Source organism: Hyaena hyaena, unplaced genomic scaffold (assembly GCF_003009895.1).
Source record: "Hyaena hyaena isolate Hyena2069 unplaced genomic scaffold, ASM300989v1 scaffold_119, whole genome shotgun sequence".
In the NCBI taxonomy this organism is placed as follows: Eukaryota; Metazoa; Chordata; class Mammalia; order Carnivora; family Hyaenidae; genus Hyaena; species Hyaena hyaena.
Genome location: NW_024080750.1, coordinates 81,307 through 96,398, shown reverse-complemented (window position 1 = coordinate 96,398; position 15,092 = coordinate 81,307). Strand labels below are relative to the sequence as shown.

Sequence of the window (15,092 nt, the reverse complement as noted above, 5' to 3'; positions counted from 1 at the left end):
TTGAGCTGGCTGTCCTGTTTCTCTCCCCCCACGTCCCCCCACTACCTCTGGCAGCCCTGAGCCCAAGCTTACAGACACACCTGGGTTCAAGTTGAGCCTGTGCTTTATGAACAGTGGGGCCTCAGGTGGGGCCCAATCTGAGACTCACTTTGCTTACCTGTAAAGGGATTGCCCAGCAGAGGCCACGTAGGCAGTGGGGCCGTGGAACGAAGCGTGGGGGACTCAGGCAGCAGGAATTGACTCATTGTGTATAACTGGCCGCCTGGAGATGGGCAGCAGCTCAGCGATGTAACAACTCACACCGCGCCCGTCTTTCTGCTTTGCCGTCCTCATAGTCACAATAGGGCTGCCGTAGCTCCAAGCATCATGTTCTTACACAGTGATGTTCCAAACAGCAAAGAAGGGGGTGTCAGCCAAAGAATCTTCTCTTTTATGAATTTCTCTTTATTCTGGAGGGGGGAGTGGTGGTGGTGACATTCTCTTCCAGAAGCTCCTTAGTAGATTTTCTTCTGCATTTCCTTGTCGGAAAGTAGGATGTATGCCCCCCCCCCCTACACCAATCAAGATGAAAAAGGACAGGGGATTTCAGCGGCCGAGGTGGATCAGCGCTCTCTGTGGAGCTGGGCACACTGTCACACAAAATCAGGGTTCTATTCACAGGGACAAAGGAGAATGAGTGGTGGATGGTCAGTATTTCTGCACCTTGTAATAGAAATAAATACAGACGAAAATAGCTTCCGCTCGTTGAGGGCTTGCTGTGAGCCGGTCACCGAGTTCTGTTGGTTTCTCACAGCCCGTCCCAACCTCTGCACCACCCGACGCCCCGATTCTCAGTCCCGTCGGCCAGGGAAGCAGGGGGCCGCCCCTGAGCCCCGCCCTGGGCCCAGGGACCCTGCGGCGGCGGCCCAGGCTGGGGTGAGAGCCACGCAGCCGGCTGGGGACCCCACGCCCCCCCGGCTCTTCCTGAATTCCACGTGTCCTAACTCGGGTCTGCTGGGAGAAGCTGCCAGAAGCCGCCTGGCCCTGCCCAGGGCGCTGGGGGCGGGGTCACGGGCGCCCCGTCCCACAGTTGCATGCTTCAAGGGCTACGTGATATTCCAGGCGGGAGCCGTGAATTCCAGGCACGGACGGACGCCTGCGCTCGCCCCCCCTCGAGGACATCAGGCCTCTGCTCGTGGGGAGGGAGCACCCAGAGGAGACAGGGCCCAGAGGCACCCTGGGGAGGGTCACCAGGCCCGACCCGCACCTGCTCCCAGCACCCCTGTCCAGCTGAAGGGCGTCCGTTTCTGTCTGCAGCCCAGTGCCCGCCCTCTGCCTCTCTGTCTCTGTCTTCCTCTGTCTCCGTCTTTTTATTTCTCTCTATCTCTGTCTCTGTCTCTTTCTCTGCCCATCTTTTTCTCTGTCTCTGTTTCTCTTTCCCTGTGTCTCTCTCTATCTCTGTCTGTCTGTCTCGTTCTGTCTCTATCTCTGTCTCTGTCTCTTTGTCTGTCTCTCTGTCTCTTTCTGTCTTTGTCTCTGTGTTTTTGTCTCTTTACCTCTGTCGCTGTCTCTCTGTCTCTAATTTTTTCTGCCTCTTTTTGTCTCTTTCTCTCTGTCTCTTTCTGTCTCTTTATCTTTGTCTCTTTTGTCTTTCTGTGTGTCTTTCTGCCTTTCTGCCTCTGCCTCTGTCTCTTTCCCTACTTTCTATCTCTGTCACTTTCTGTCTATTTCTGTCTCTTTCTGTCTCTGTCTTCATCTTCCTCTGCCTCTCTGTCTCTGTTTTTTTTTGTCCCTTTCTGTCTCTGTCTCTGTCTTTCTCGCTCTCTCTGTCTCTTTCTTTCTCTGTCTCTTTCTGTCTCTGTCTTTTTATTTCTCTCTATCTCTATCTCTTTCTCTGCCTGTCTTTTTCTTTGTTTCTGTTTTTCTCTCTTTGTCTCTCTTTGTCTTTCTGTCTCTCTTTCTGTTTCTGTTTCTTTCCATCTCTTTGTCTCTATCTCTGTCTCTCTATTTCTGTCATTCTCTCTCTGTCTTTCTCTCTCTCTGTCTCTTTCTCTGCCTCTGTCTTTCGCTCTCTGTTTTTCTCTTTCTGTGTCTCTCTTTCTCTATCTCCGTATTTCTGACTGTCTCATTCTGTCTCTGTCTTTCTCTGTTTCTCTCTGTCTCTCTGTCTCTCTGTCTCTTTATGTCTCTGTCTTTCTGTCTCTGTTTCTCTGTCTCTCTGTCTCTTTCTGTCGCTGTCTCTGTATCTCTGTCTCTGTGTTTCTGTCTCTTTATCTCTAAGTCTCCAATTTTTTCTCTGTCTCTGTCTTTTTGTCTCTCTTTCTCTCTGTCTCTGTCTTTCTCTATCTTTGTCTCTTTTATCTTTCTGTTGGTCTTTCTGTCTGTCTCTATCTCTGTCTCTTTCTCTTTTTTTCTGTCTCTGTCACTTTCTGTCTCTTTCTCTGTCTCTGTCTCTATCTTTCTCTGTCTCTGTGTTTCTGTCTCTTTCTCTGTCTCTTTGTCTCTCTTTTTTTAATACAAATCATTGGAACACATCACTTGTTTTTTTCATTTTTTAAAAATCTTTTTTTTTTTATGTTTATGTATTTATTTTGACAGAGAGACAGAGTGAGCGGGCAGGGGAGGGGCAGAGAGAGAGGGAGAGCATGAATCCCAAGCAGGCTCCGGGCCGACAGCACAGACCCTGACGCGGGGCTCGAGCTCACAAACCTGACCTTTGTCTGTCTCTCTTTCTCTTTCGCTCCCTCTGCCTCCTTCTGTCTCTGTCTTTCTCTGTCTCTCTCTGTCTCTGTGTCTCTGTTTTACTGCCTCTGACTCCCCTATCTCTCTGTCTGTGTCTTTCTCTGTCTTTGTTTCCGTCTTTCTGTCTCCGTCTCTTTCAGTCTCTTTCTGCATCTGTCTTTTTATTTCTCGGCTTATCTCTGTGTCTTTCTCACTGTCTCCTTCTTTCTATCTCTGTCTCTTTCTGTCTCTCTTTCTTTTCTATCTCTGGTTTTGTCTCTGTCTTTTTTTTTCTTTCTCTGTCTCTTTCTGTCTCTTTATCTCTGTCTCTGTCTTTCTGTATTTTTTTCTTTCTGTCTCTTTCTGTCTCCATCTTTCTCTCTCTCATTCTCTGTCTCTGTCTTTATATCTTTGTCTCTGTTTTTTCTCTGTCTATATCACTGTCTTTCTGTCTCCTCTTATCTCTGTCTCTTTCTCTCTTGCTGCCTTTCTCTGTCTCTGTCTCTTTCTGTCTCTGTCTTTCTCTTTTTCTCCATCTTTCTGTCTCTGTCTTACTCTCTATCTTTGTCTCTTTCTGTCTCTATCTTTCTGTCTCTGTCTTTTTCTATGTCTTTCTCTCTGTCTCTGTCTTTCTCTGTCTCTGTCTTTGTCTCTTTCTATTTCTGTCTCTTTCTGCCTCTGGCTTTCTCTGTCTCTGTCTTTCTGTCTCTGTCTCTATCTTTCTCTGTTCATATCTCTGTCTCTGTCTGTCTTTCTGTCTCTGTAACTTTCTGTCTTTTCCTCTTTTTGTCTGTTTTTCTGTCTCTCTTGCTCTCTGTCTCTGTCACTTTCTCTATTTCTGTCTTTGTCCCTTTAGGTCTCTGTCTTATCTCTTGTCTCCTTCTGTCTCTGTCTTTCTCTGTTTCCATCTTTCTTTCTGTACCTGTCTTTCTGTTTCTGTCTCTCTTTCTCTCTACCTCTGTTTCTTTCTTTTTCATACTCTCTGTCTCTCTGTCTTTGTCTTTCTTTCTGTCTCTTTCCCTCTGTCTCTGTCTTTTTCTCTGTCTCTGTCTCTGTCTATCTCTGTAACTTTCTCTCTTCCTCTCTGTCTCTATCTCTTTCTGTCCCTGTCTTTCTGTCTCTTTCTGTCTCTGTCACTTTGTCAATTTCTTTCTCTGTCTCTGCCTCTACCTTTCCCTGTCTGTGTTTGTCTCTTTCTTTCTCTGTTTCTCTGTCTCTATCTCTGCCTTTCTGTCTGTCTTTCTCTTTCTGTCTTTATCTCTTTCTTTTTCTGTCTCTTTTTATCTCTGTAACTTTCTTTCTCTTTCTGTCCCTGTCTCTCTCTCTCTCTGTCACTTTCTCTGTTTCTGTCTCCTTCTCTCTTTCTGTCTCAGTCTATCTCTTTGTCTCTTTCTCTGTCTCTTTTTCTCTGTCTCTAGCTTTCTCTATGTTTGTCTCTATTTTTCTCTGTCTCTTTCTCTTTGTCTCTGTCTTTCTCTCTCACTTATGCATACTCCCCATTTCTCAGCTTATCAAAGTGTGTGTGTGTGTGTGTGCGCGCGTGTACATGCGCAGGCATACACGTGTGTCTCTCTCTAGACAGAGAACGTCTCTCCCTCCTCCCCCACTCTGACCTGACGTGGGACACAGTTTTAAGCAGCACGAAGAGCTGCCCCCCATCTGACCTGCGCTCCGGGGGGATGAGGTGCACCTGTGAGCCCGGGGCCCCCGCGCGGGGAGCAGGGGGTGGGGGTGGGGGTCCTTCCCTGGGAGTGAAACCCTGTATTCTGCGCGCACCCCCCCCCCCCCGGGACCAGGTCAGAGAACCATCCAGTTTCTTTCACGGAGAAGCAACCCCTGAAATGCAAGAGAACCTGCTTCTCTGCCTTTGGAGAGTCTCACGGGCCCCACCGGAAATGCCCCCTCTCTGTCTCTCTGTCTCTCTCTCTCTCTCTCTGTCTCTTTCACTAGCTCTGTCTCTGAAGATCTCTGTGTCTCGGCAGTAAGACAACCGTCTTGCTAAGAAAGCACGTGCGAGGGAGACGCCCAGGAAAGTGGTTCTGCTTCTTGGTCTTTTTTCCTTGGAAGCTGAAAAATACATACGTGGTTTTCTTCCAGGAAGGAAAAAATGTCTGTCTCTCTCTGTCTCCGTCTCTCTGTGTCTCTGTCTCTCACACGCATACGCAGAGTTCTCTCTACTGGACCTAAAACTAGATGGGAATGACTTCCCTTATTTAGGGACGTCTCACTGGAGAAAAAACAATCTCTGTTTCTCGGCAAACAGAAAATTGTGTGTGTGTGTGTGTGCGCGTGCGTGTGTCTGTGGCAAAAATCACTCTCTCTCAGAGTCTCCCCCTAAAGCTCGTCCTCACTGGGCGGAAATGCTGGCTTCCTCGAGCAAGTAGGGAGCAGAGACGAAAACATGCACATCAATTCTCTGCACAAGAGGAAAATTGTGCGTGTGCGTGTATGTGCACGTGTGTGCGCGTGTGCGTGTGTGTGCAGGGTGCGTCCCCTGCCGCTTGGTCTCCCGTCATCTCTCCTATTAACACACGCAGAGCTCTCTGTCCCTCGCGGGCTGTGCCGCCCAGATCGAGGGCGCCTTGCTTCTCGCACTAAGGACGCAGGTCCGGGCGGCACTCGGTCACCGGGCCCTGGGCCTCCGGCTCGTACACGTCACCCCTGCAGCGGGGCCCCTCCGCCAGCCCGGGGCCTCTGCACACACTGCCTGTCTCTTCCCCCGGCAGGAGAATCCGTATGTGTCTGTTCTCCAGGCCGGCACAGCGGTCTGCACACGCATGCACACACACGCACATGCATGCACACGCACTCTCCCCGCCGGCGTGCACGCCCGAACACCAGCGTCTCTGCCTGCACTTCCGGGCTCTGGACAAGTCGTGTGGCTCTGGTGAGAGCACGGTCTTGCCCCCCGAGCACTGGAGCTCCCTGTCACCAGAGACGTCAGCCCCTGCACACGCGCACACACACGTGCACACACACTCAGGGGGAACTGCCTCCACGCACCCGTCACTCTCCACACCCACGTGCGGGCAGCAGCGTGTCCCCCGCCGCTCAGTGTGCCTCCCGCAGCCCTCCTCCCTGCGCGTTCTCGGCTCACAAAGATGTGTCCAGACAGAAAATGGTTTCTTCCTTCGAGAAGGTTCTCTCCAAACCATTTTACCTCCTGTTCCTACTCCCTTTCCATAGCTGGAGATTGTGTGTGTGTGTGTGTGTGTGTAAAATCACTGCTTTTGGTTTTTCTTGTGAAGCAAAAAATATGTATCTTTTTTCCAGGCAGAAAAATTCTCTGTCTGTCTGTCTGTTTCCCATGCAGACACACTCACACAGGGGCACCTTCCTTCTCTCACGACGACAGGCCCCACCCATGGGGCCAGCACTGTGGACGTGTCAGTGAGCAGACGAGTGTGTTTCCGGGCACAATGTCTTCTCTTTGTCTCTCGAAAAAGTCTCTCCCTAGTTCCCTGTCACCAGGGAGAAATCACACATACACACACACACACGCACACACCCCACTAATGAACACACACACACACTCTTAGCAGGAGAAGGTGTGTGTGTGTGTGTGTGTGTGTGTGTGTGTATGGTTACAAGCAGGAAAAAGTCTCTGCTGAGCCGACTCCCTGCAAGCAGAAAAACAGACGCATTCTTTTTCCAGAAAGAATAGCCTACACACACACACACACACACACACACCACTAATTAATACACGAACACACTCTTAGCAGGAGAAGGGGTGTGTGTGTGTGTGTGTGTGTGTGGTTACAAGCAGGAAAAAGTCTCTGCTGAGCCGACTCCCTGCAAGCAGAAAAACAGACGCATTCTTTTTCCAGAAAGAAAAAATAGCCTACAGACACACACACACACACACACACACACACACACACACACACACACACTGTGGCTCTTCTCTGTGTTCCTATGCCCCTATGCCTGAAAAATGAACAAAGCAAGAAACGCATGCTTATTTCTTAGCCGGCAGAAAATGATACGTGTGCTTGTCTCTTGGCAAAAAAAAAAAATATTCTATTTTCACTCCAAAAAAAAAAGTCACTTTTTAAAAAAATCTCTGGGCAAAAGTGCATCCTTCCCCATGAAGACCACACCAGATAAAAAAACATACATGTTCACCCTCTCTCCATACTCAGCAAACTGTGTGTGTGTGTGTGTGTGTGTGTGTAGGGGAAAAACCCTCAATTTATTAGACTGTCTTTTGCAGCATGCAAAAAAGTATATATATATGCACACTTTTTCATGTAGCAGAATGTGCATCTCTCTCCCTCCCTGTCTGTCTCTCTCTCTGTCTTGTGCACACACACGCACGCACGCACACACGCTCAGGCAGAATGTCTGTCTCCTCACTGAGTAGGCATCACCTGGATACCAGCGCCCTGTAATTCTCGGGTCACAGAGACCTGTGTCTGCAGGCAGAAAGTGTTCTTTTCTCCTCTCAGAAAAGTCTCTCCCTGCAGCTTTTCGTCAAGGCAACGTCCCCCCGCCGGGAGGCGCCCCGCAGACAGGACGGACGCATGCACTTGGGGAAAGAAGAAAACTGTGTTCACGCGTGTGAGGTTATAAGCAGAAAACGTCTCTGTCGATTCGTCCCCCTGCAAACCGAGACCTGCGAGCGCCGATCATCTCCCGGACAGAAAGGAAGAACCCCGCCTGCCCTCCGGCCCGGCGCTCACGGGCTCTGTCTCTGCTCCTTGCGGGAGGCGTGTGTTAACTGAGGTCCCCGTGTCCGTCTCTCCATCTGTCTGTCTGTCTCACGCACACCAAGGCTCACGGGCGCGTTGATCGGGACCCTCGCTAAGTGTGCAGCACCTGAGACAGAAACACTTTCTCAGTTTACAGAAAATTGTGAGTGTGTGAGTGTGTGCGTGTGAGTGTGTGGGGGGGGCAGAAAACGTCCTCTCTCTGTCTCGCCCCCCCCCCCCATTCCCTGTTGGAAACGTTTCCTCGGCCGCAGCCAAGAAACACACCACGTTAGAAAAATACACGCACACGCTGGCTTTCCAGAACCCTCCGTGGCGGTGAGCAGGAGATCTCTGTCTCTTGCCATCTCTCCTGCTCCCAGAAAAACACATGCGTGCACGTGTGTGTGTGCACGTGTGTGTGCACGCGTGTGTGTGCGCGTGCGCGCACGGCGGGCGCTAGTGCGGCTTCTCCGGAAGCAGAAATCACTCTTGCGGCCTCTCCCTCCGCGGAGAGACGCTGGCGCCTCGCGCCCCACCCGCCGCACAAGCGTCGCGGCCTTTCACCCCCACGCCGACCCCGGCCCGGCCCCGGGGCCCCTCCCGGCGGTTAGGCCGTCTGTCTGTCCCCCGACACACGGACAGACACACACGCACGCCCTCCACGTGCTGGAAGGCGTGGCCGTGTCACCGCCCAGGCCCGGAGTCGGGGCTCACCGGCACCCTGACGACGGGCAGTGACCTTGGCGGGTGACTAGGAGCGCAGGCGGCCGCGGCCCCGGGGCCCCCAGGCCGGGCTGCCCTCCCGCCGCCCCCGCACCTGGGCCGCGTGGGCACGAGCGTCCCCCTCTGCGGCGGGCCGCTCGCTGCCCCCCGGGGCCCAGGGTCCTCGGGGTCCCAGCGCTGCACCCCTGAGCCCCACACGCGCCCTGCTCCCCGCCTGGCCTGGGGACCTGGGACCCCCGCGCCCACCTCCCTCCGCCTCGCAGTGCCCAGCCCCTTCCCGAGCCTGGGGTCACAGGCCGCAGTCGGGGCGCGCCTGGGCCCCCCCGGCCCCCTCTCCCGGAACCCACTCCGTCCGGGCCCGGGTGGGTGCCAGGCCCGCAGAGACCAGGCCCGCAGGCGCCGCCGCCGCGCCCACGCGCTGCGCTCACTTGCTGCCCAACAGCGCGCCCACGCGGCCGTGGGCGGAACTGCAGGCGGCCGCTGGCCGAGGCGCGCAGCCAGGCGTCTGGGGGAGCAAGAGGGGGGGGGGGGGGTCTCTCCCTGCAAAGTTCCCTGCTCTCCTCGCCCCTGCTCAGACCGGAACTGCGAGGGAGTCGCTTCCAGAGGCTTCCGCCTGGCCTTCCTTTGGCGGGATCAAGAGCCCCGACTTGGGCCCCCGGAAAAGGGGCTTGTCTCCTATCACCCCCCTCAAATTTGTGGACTTAGGGGGGGTCTCTACTGGGAGCTTTCGCCCATTTGCACCCACAGGACCCTCAACAAAAACGAAAATCTTGGCAAAGATGCCATTGCACCGGAAGGAAACAGACCCAAGTTCAAGTGCAGGCTCTTCCACTTGCTGACTCCAGGACCTGAGTGAGTCCTGCTCCATTTCTGAGCCTCAGTTTTCCCACCTGCAAAGGCATGTGATGTGGGTGTGCAGCCCCAGGGGTTGCTGGGAAGATCCCAGGAAGCATGAAGCCTGGAGGCCTGTGCCAGCAGAGGGTAGGGTCCCAGCAGCTCACACCGGGGAGATGGCGGTGGTGTTACTTGGCAAGCGCAGCTCTCAGCAAGGGAAGCTGAGGCTTAGGGGAGATGCTCTTGCCCTTCAAGCAGAGAGGCTGCTGGGAGTGGAAAGTCCAATCATTCGTGCTTTGTGTGTCCCGGGGAAGATGTTCTAGGCCAAGGGTAACCTGTCCTCACGACCCCCTTGTCTCCTACCAGCAAGGATTAGCTCAGCAGTGTAGACAGACTGAAATATGTTCTCCTACCGAGATCCTCACTGGGTCGCTAATGCACCCACTGTGGGCCAGGTCCACCGGGGCTTCTCGTCACACGTGGGAGAGGAGGCAAAGCTGGGCCCCGCAGCTGGTAACACGGCATCACCTCTCTCTCTGCCCCAGCAACGCGCTCTGTGCCGCTTAGAAGCACTTCTGTGGCCTATCCCGCCTGGCCCTCAAAATCTGCCAGCTGAGGTAGGTTAAAAAGAACCTGTCCTTCTCCGATAGATGTTTCTGAAGGGCCTGCTATCTTTTAGGAATGGTGCCACCTGCTGGGGATACAGCATGAACAAGGCAAAAACCCCGTCTCTCAAGATGCTTGCATTCTGTTGGGGGAGAAGACCCCAAATAAGTAAATTAATAAGTAAACAGATATGAATGAAGCAAAATAAGGTAGAGATTAATCAGGAGGGGCTCCTTTAAGCAAGGGGTCACTACAGAGAGGGCTTCTCTGGATAATAAGAACCTGGTTATGGGCAGAATAGCAGTAAGAGTGTTCTGGGTAGACAGATAGTACATGCAAAGGTCCTGGGGTGAGCATGTGGAGGTGAGATTGAGGAAGCAGGAAGGAAGTGCTGGATGTGAAGACAAGGCAAGGGATTGGATTCTGAGTTTGGAGAACTCAGTGGATTTCAAGCAGGGAAGGACAGAATCTGGTTAGTGGTCGTGAGGTCTCTCTGGGACTCTACATGGGGAGCTCAAGGCTGGGGGATGGGCATGGATGCAGGAAGATTGGTCAGAACACGTTTGCTGAAGTCCAGGTGGGAGACGACTGTTGGAGATGTCGGAGGTGGGAAAATGTAGTCCGATGTGGGAGGTAAAGACTGGACTCTGTCGTCGAGTAATGCTCTTCTGTTTTTCAGGTTTTCAGGCTCAAATACAAGGCGAGGTGGTCTGGCTGGAACCCCAGCTCTTGCTGTGGGGAGGGCCCTGAACTCAGCGGTCATTTGTCCAGCGTCTTCTCCAGGGCTGCCTTGAATCAGGAAATTGTTCATGCTGATGAGCTTCCCTTAGGTTCACGTCTTGCTCCCTTTGGAAGCAGGCAGCTCCCTTGAGAACAGGACTAGTAACTTCCTTCTGCCTCTTCCTCACCTTCCTTGTAAGGTCTTCCCACAGCCCCTCTCGCGAGCGGTGCCTGCGACGCCTGCTCCGTTCACGGCTGCCCTCCAGTGCCTCAAAGGGCACGTACCATGCAGTTGGCACTTAAGATATACGTGTTGGATGAATGAACGCATAATTTAGTCTGGCCACGAATGGTTGACCAGATGGCCACAGGCTTTCCAAGTCAGCTTCTCCCTTCTACCATCTCCCATTTGGTGGTGTTGGCTTTCAAAGACCTCTGGCTTTGGGGTTTCCTTCAGAACCCCTCTTGCTGCTCCTCCGAGGGCTAAGGGGCAACCTGAGGAACCATTTCCTTGTGGGACTAGTATTTCCCAATATTCCTACATGTTGACTGAAGGGTCTTGAGCTTCCTTATGAAGCATCTCAGGGAGAGGGGCTGATCCACAGCGGAGACGGCTGGATGCAACTTTGAAACAAAATATTTAAACAACCAGTCCCATGATACTTAAAATGATGGTCTGAAATGTATTCTGTAACGGTCATTGATACAGTTCCCACATTACCAGCCTCCAGAGTTCACAAGAAGGAGCCACAGCTCTGAAATAACCGCCAGCGCTGACGTTTCCTGGGTGGCTCAGAACAGTTCTCACTTGGTTTGCTTGAGAAGCCACTTTCAAGGAGGAGACTTTTCCAATTTGCCATAAACCCTATGATGTTTCTTTTTAGAGGTTTCGGTTCCATAATAATTTGCAAATGAGAAGTTCTTTGACTTTGTGGGAAGTCCCCAAGAGGAGACCTGATTGCCTTTGGGGACGTGGAAACAAGAACAGAATTTCGGAGGGAATGCCAACCTCCTTGTCAAGAATCCTGCCATAGCATGTGTATCTTAGTTGCTGACCCTCATCTGCAATGTTCATGTACTGGAGATGGAATTATATTAACCCTTTACACTTTAGTTAGAATAAGAGGCACTCGTTCCAGCTGTCCACCATGGATCCACGGCAACCTCAAGAAACGAGGTTTTTGTCCCGACTTTGTTATGACCAATGAAGGAGGCTTGTGGTTGCTAAAGCCTGAAGACAGCTTTGGGGACAAGACACGCTCTGGACCAGGAAGGGCTCCCAAGGTCTTTGAGGACCTTTGAGAAATCTGAAGAGCCATCCAATGAAAGGCAGGGGCTGGTCCTTACCAGCGAGAACTCCTCAAGAGAGAGGGAGGGCGTGCTGAGGAAGCAGAGGCTTCCTCATTTGAGGAAGGCCCTACAGTTGAGGCTTGGCTCTCCCTCACACAACCATGTGACCTCAGCCCAGTTCGAGGCCCACAGCGGGACAGTCTGGATGCTGTTCCCAACCTCTCACTTCTCTGATGAGGACACCGTGCTGGTAAAAGAGGGCCCGACGGGCCCGCGGTGCACATTATCCTTTCCCAGCCCCCGTGCCCGCCCAGAGGGACCTTCCTCCTCACAAGCCATCCTTCCCATCCAGAGCCCTCTGTCGAGGACAGAGAGGTGGACGGAGGGTCTCCTACGTCAGTGGCGAACCTCTCTGTCTTATTTCGTCAGAAATAAGATGGAGGCGAAGAGCCAACCAAACATTGGTCTTTGCATTCGGCTCTTGGGACATCCTCCTGGATGTAGGATTTCCCTGGAAGTCTGTCTCCCCCAGTTGCTAGAATGCGAGAAGGACTGGGAAAAAAGTAGTATCTTCTCTGCTACACGAGAAGGGAAGAAAGGAAGAAAGGAACGGAAAAGAAGGGGAGACGGGGAGAATTACTTCCAGTGGAACTGAGTCGAGTTGAGTTCATTTAAGCCATGAAGTAGGGGAGGATTTTCCATGAGAGTCTTCTCTGGCTCTTGTTCAGTTTCAAGTAGTTATTGAGTGCCTGCTGCGTACTAGGTAGCGTGTCGCATCGGCAAGGTTACCAAGCATAGCAGGACTCGGCCTGCGTCGTCAAGGTGACCCCGGTGTCCTGCGGAGCGGGAGGGGCGAGGCGGCCCGTGCACCTGTGTTTGACGCCCCTCCCCCCCGCTCTACTTGCCCCTCCGTGACCCTGGCCCCGGCTCCACGAGTCACTTTTCCCTTCCCCGCTCTGCTGTCTGGCTGCGACCGCTGTACGTATATAAGTATGTTTTTATTCACCGAACATGTTGTACTATGTTTTTCTCATGTGCTCTTTAGGCAAGAGTGTGCAGGGAACCTCTCCGTCCACACGTTTGGGGTCTGGATTGGAAGGGATCTTTCCAGGGACACCTCTCACGCTTCCCAGAATAAGACTGAAAGCTCCGTTGGTCACATTTTGGGAGGCCCCATTTTAATCGTAAGCATTTGGCTTAGAAAACCACCTAGCGAAGTAGGTGCTTTTCAGGGACTCCGGGACCGAGCTTAGTGAGAACACAGGTACTTGAGATTTGGGGGCACCGTGGGGCCCAGCCTGCTTACTAAGTGAGTGAATGAGTGATATACGGTGACAGAAGCTGGCTACGGGCTCGGTTGATTGCAAAAGGTCTCGCTAGCTTCACCTGTCTCCAGGGGCATGAAATATTCTTGGTAAGTCTTATGTTCTGTTTAGGCAGATCCATCCCTTTGCTGTCAATAAGAACAGAACCAAAAAGGTCACGATTTTTCATTGTCAACAAGAAACAATGAGTGGGTGCGTGAGGGCCGCAGTCTGGGAGAAGAGGGGCCAGAATGTGGCTCTGACCCTCTCGCTTGGCTTCCCGGCCCCAGTGAGGCAGCCGGGTGCCCACCTTCCCAGGGGTAGAGCTTCTGAGTCTCAGTGTCTGTGTGGCCCCCAGCTAGGGCCAAGACAACACATGACCGAGATGGAAGAGGAAGCCTGGAGGTACATTCATCCAAGGAGCCCACCCACCGACCCCCCGTCTATTTCCTGATCCAGTTTCCTCGACACACGCCTGTAACTTGAACGGTCACGTTTCTTGTGCTCCGTGACGTGATTTAACAGTGGCGTTCTGGGAGGTCCACTCACCCGCGCCCCCAACCGTGTATTCTGTGGATGGGTTTCCTCTCCCTTTGACGGGGCGTGGTGCGTCGCGAGGGAGTTCGTTCTAATGGCGAACACATTCGCGCCCAGGAGCACAGAGCCTGTGTACAGCCCGTGTGCAGAACCGCAGGACCTTTCCAGATCGTACGCACCCCGAGAGGACACAACGGGCCCCGGGGGAAACAGTCAACGGTGTGCCATGTTCAGTTTGTGAGGAACGAGCAGGTCCGCCTCGCCATGAATCGGGAAAGAAAATGTCTGATTGGTGATAATTATATAAGGGACCCAGGAAGGAAGGACAGACTTTGGCATCTTGATGAAATGTTTAAAGGTCTTCTTTTCGCCCCCATAAAATTAGTCCCTCACCGTGGAGATCTAGTCATTATTTGAAAAAGCAGCCGGCAATTTGCCATCCATTTTCAAATTCTTTTAATGAGGTTATTGCAGAAAAAGATGAGTCAGAGAGAGCGTGCAAGAGAGCGAGAGACTTTTGAAAGCACATTAAAGGCAGTTGTTTGAGAAGCCGTGAGAGTCTCCGTCAAGAGTGATCTGGAAAAAATTGCCAAGAGAATTCATGTTGGCTCAGCAAATAAACTGCCCCTGAAGAAGCTGATTAATGTTTATTTACATCCACCCCGATGTTCGGGCTCTGCTGGCCACAGCAGGGCAACCGAGATAAGCGTGCAGGGCACCCCATTAAGGACCCACGTCTTCCCTACTTGTCACTTTATTACCCCTGGTTCATTTATTCGCTTTGAAATTATGATGGGGAATTGACGCCTCAAAGTGTGTGTCTTGTCACGACTGATTTCTCCTTGTTTGTGGAGAAATCAGGTGCATATTCACTGTTGCCCGGATCGAGGGCCCCAGGCTGAGCCCCAGTCCCGGGGGCCAGAGCCGTGCCAGCTGCCGTCTGCTCTCCCCGCCCCCACCCTCCACCTCTGGGAACCAGAGAAGACGCGGATCGCAAACCGTGGCTCTCTCCGGGGCCTCGGGGTTCCACAGCAACGTTGCATTGCCCAACGGGTACCAGATGCTGGCACCCAGGACGACCTACCATAATGGTGCCTGGCGACCACACGTGGGGACCCCTTGGCCCGGCCAGGGGGTCTTCTTCTCACTTCCTGCCTCCTGCACCTTCCTCGCTGCCCAGGGTGATGCTGGCCTCCTGGTGCCCATCTCCTGCCATTTTGGATCTTCCCAGTCAGGGTACCCACCCTCTGGGCCTGTGGCCACCAACCCCACCTCTTCCAAAGGCCTGTAGAAAATGCTTCGACATTTCCAATTTGGGAGAACCTGGTTCCTGAGCAACCACTATGGCAAAGGGAGGAGGTGACAATTGGCTTGGAATGACCAAGACAGCAGGTGGCCACCGCGTGCCCTCGGGTGGAGCCTGGCTGGTCCCCCAAGGTCTGGTCAAGAAACTCGCTGTTTTTGCCACTCAGTCTCCCAGGAGAATGCCATTTGCTCCCCCGGGACCTGGCGAGGACCCAAGGAAGAGCACTGGGTGCCCTGGATGGAAATGAGCGAAGGGAGACAAAACGGCTGATGCTCGAAGCCCCCGTTAGATTCTCGGAACCCGGTTTCTGCGGAGGGGAGACAACTTCACAGGGAAAACGACAGCGTCGCGGTCGGACCCCACCGACCCGGCGCACAT

The 15,092-nt window shown here is 53.0% G+C and overlaps 1 long non-coding RNA gene across 1 annotated transcript; it reads right to left on the bottom strand.

The window, feature by feature from the left end:
* Window positions 1-13,847: 13,847 nt before the first annotated feature.
* On the bottom strand, window positions 13,848-14,703 carry LOC120234855. Its single transcript, XR_005529226.1, has 2 exons — window positions 14,493-14,703; window positions 13,848-13,984 (listed from the first exon to the last, which is right to left on the bottom strand). It is a non-coding gene; the product is annotated as an uncharacterized LOC120234855 (long non-coding RNA).
* Between the last annotated feature and the right edge of the window lie 389 nt (window positions 14,704-15,092).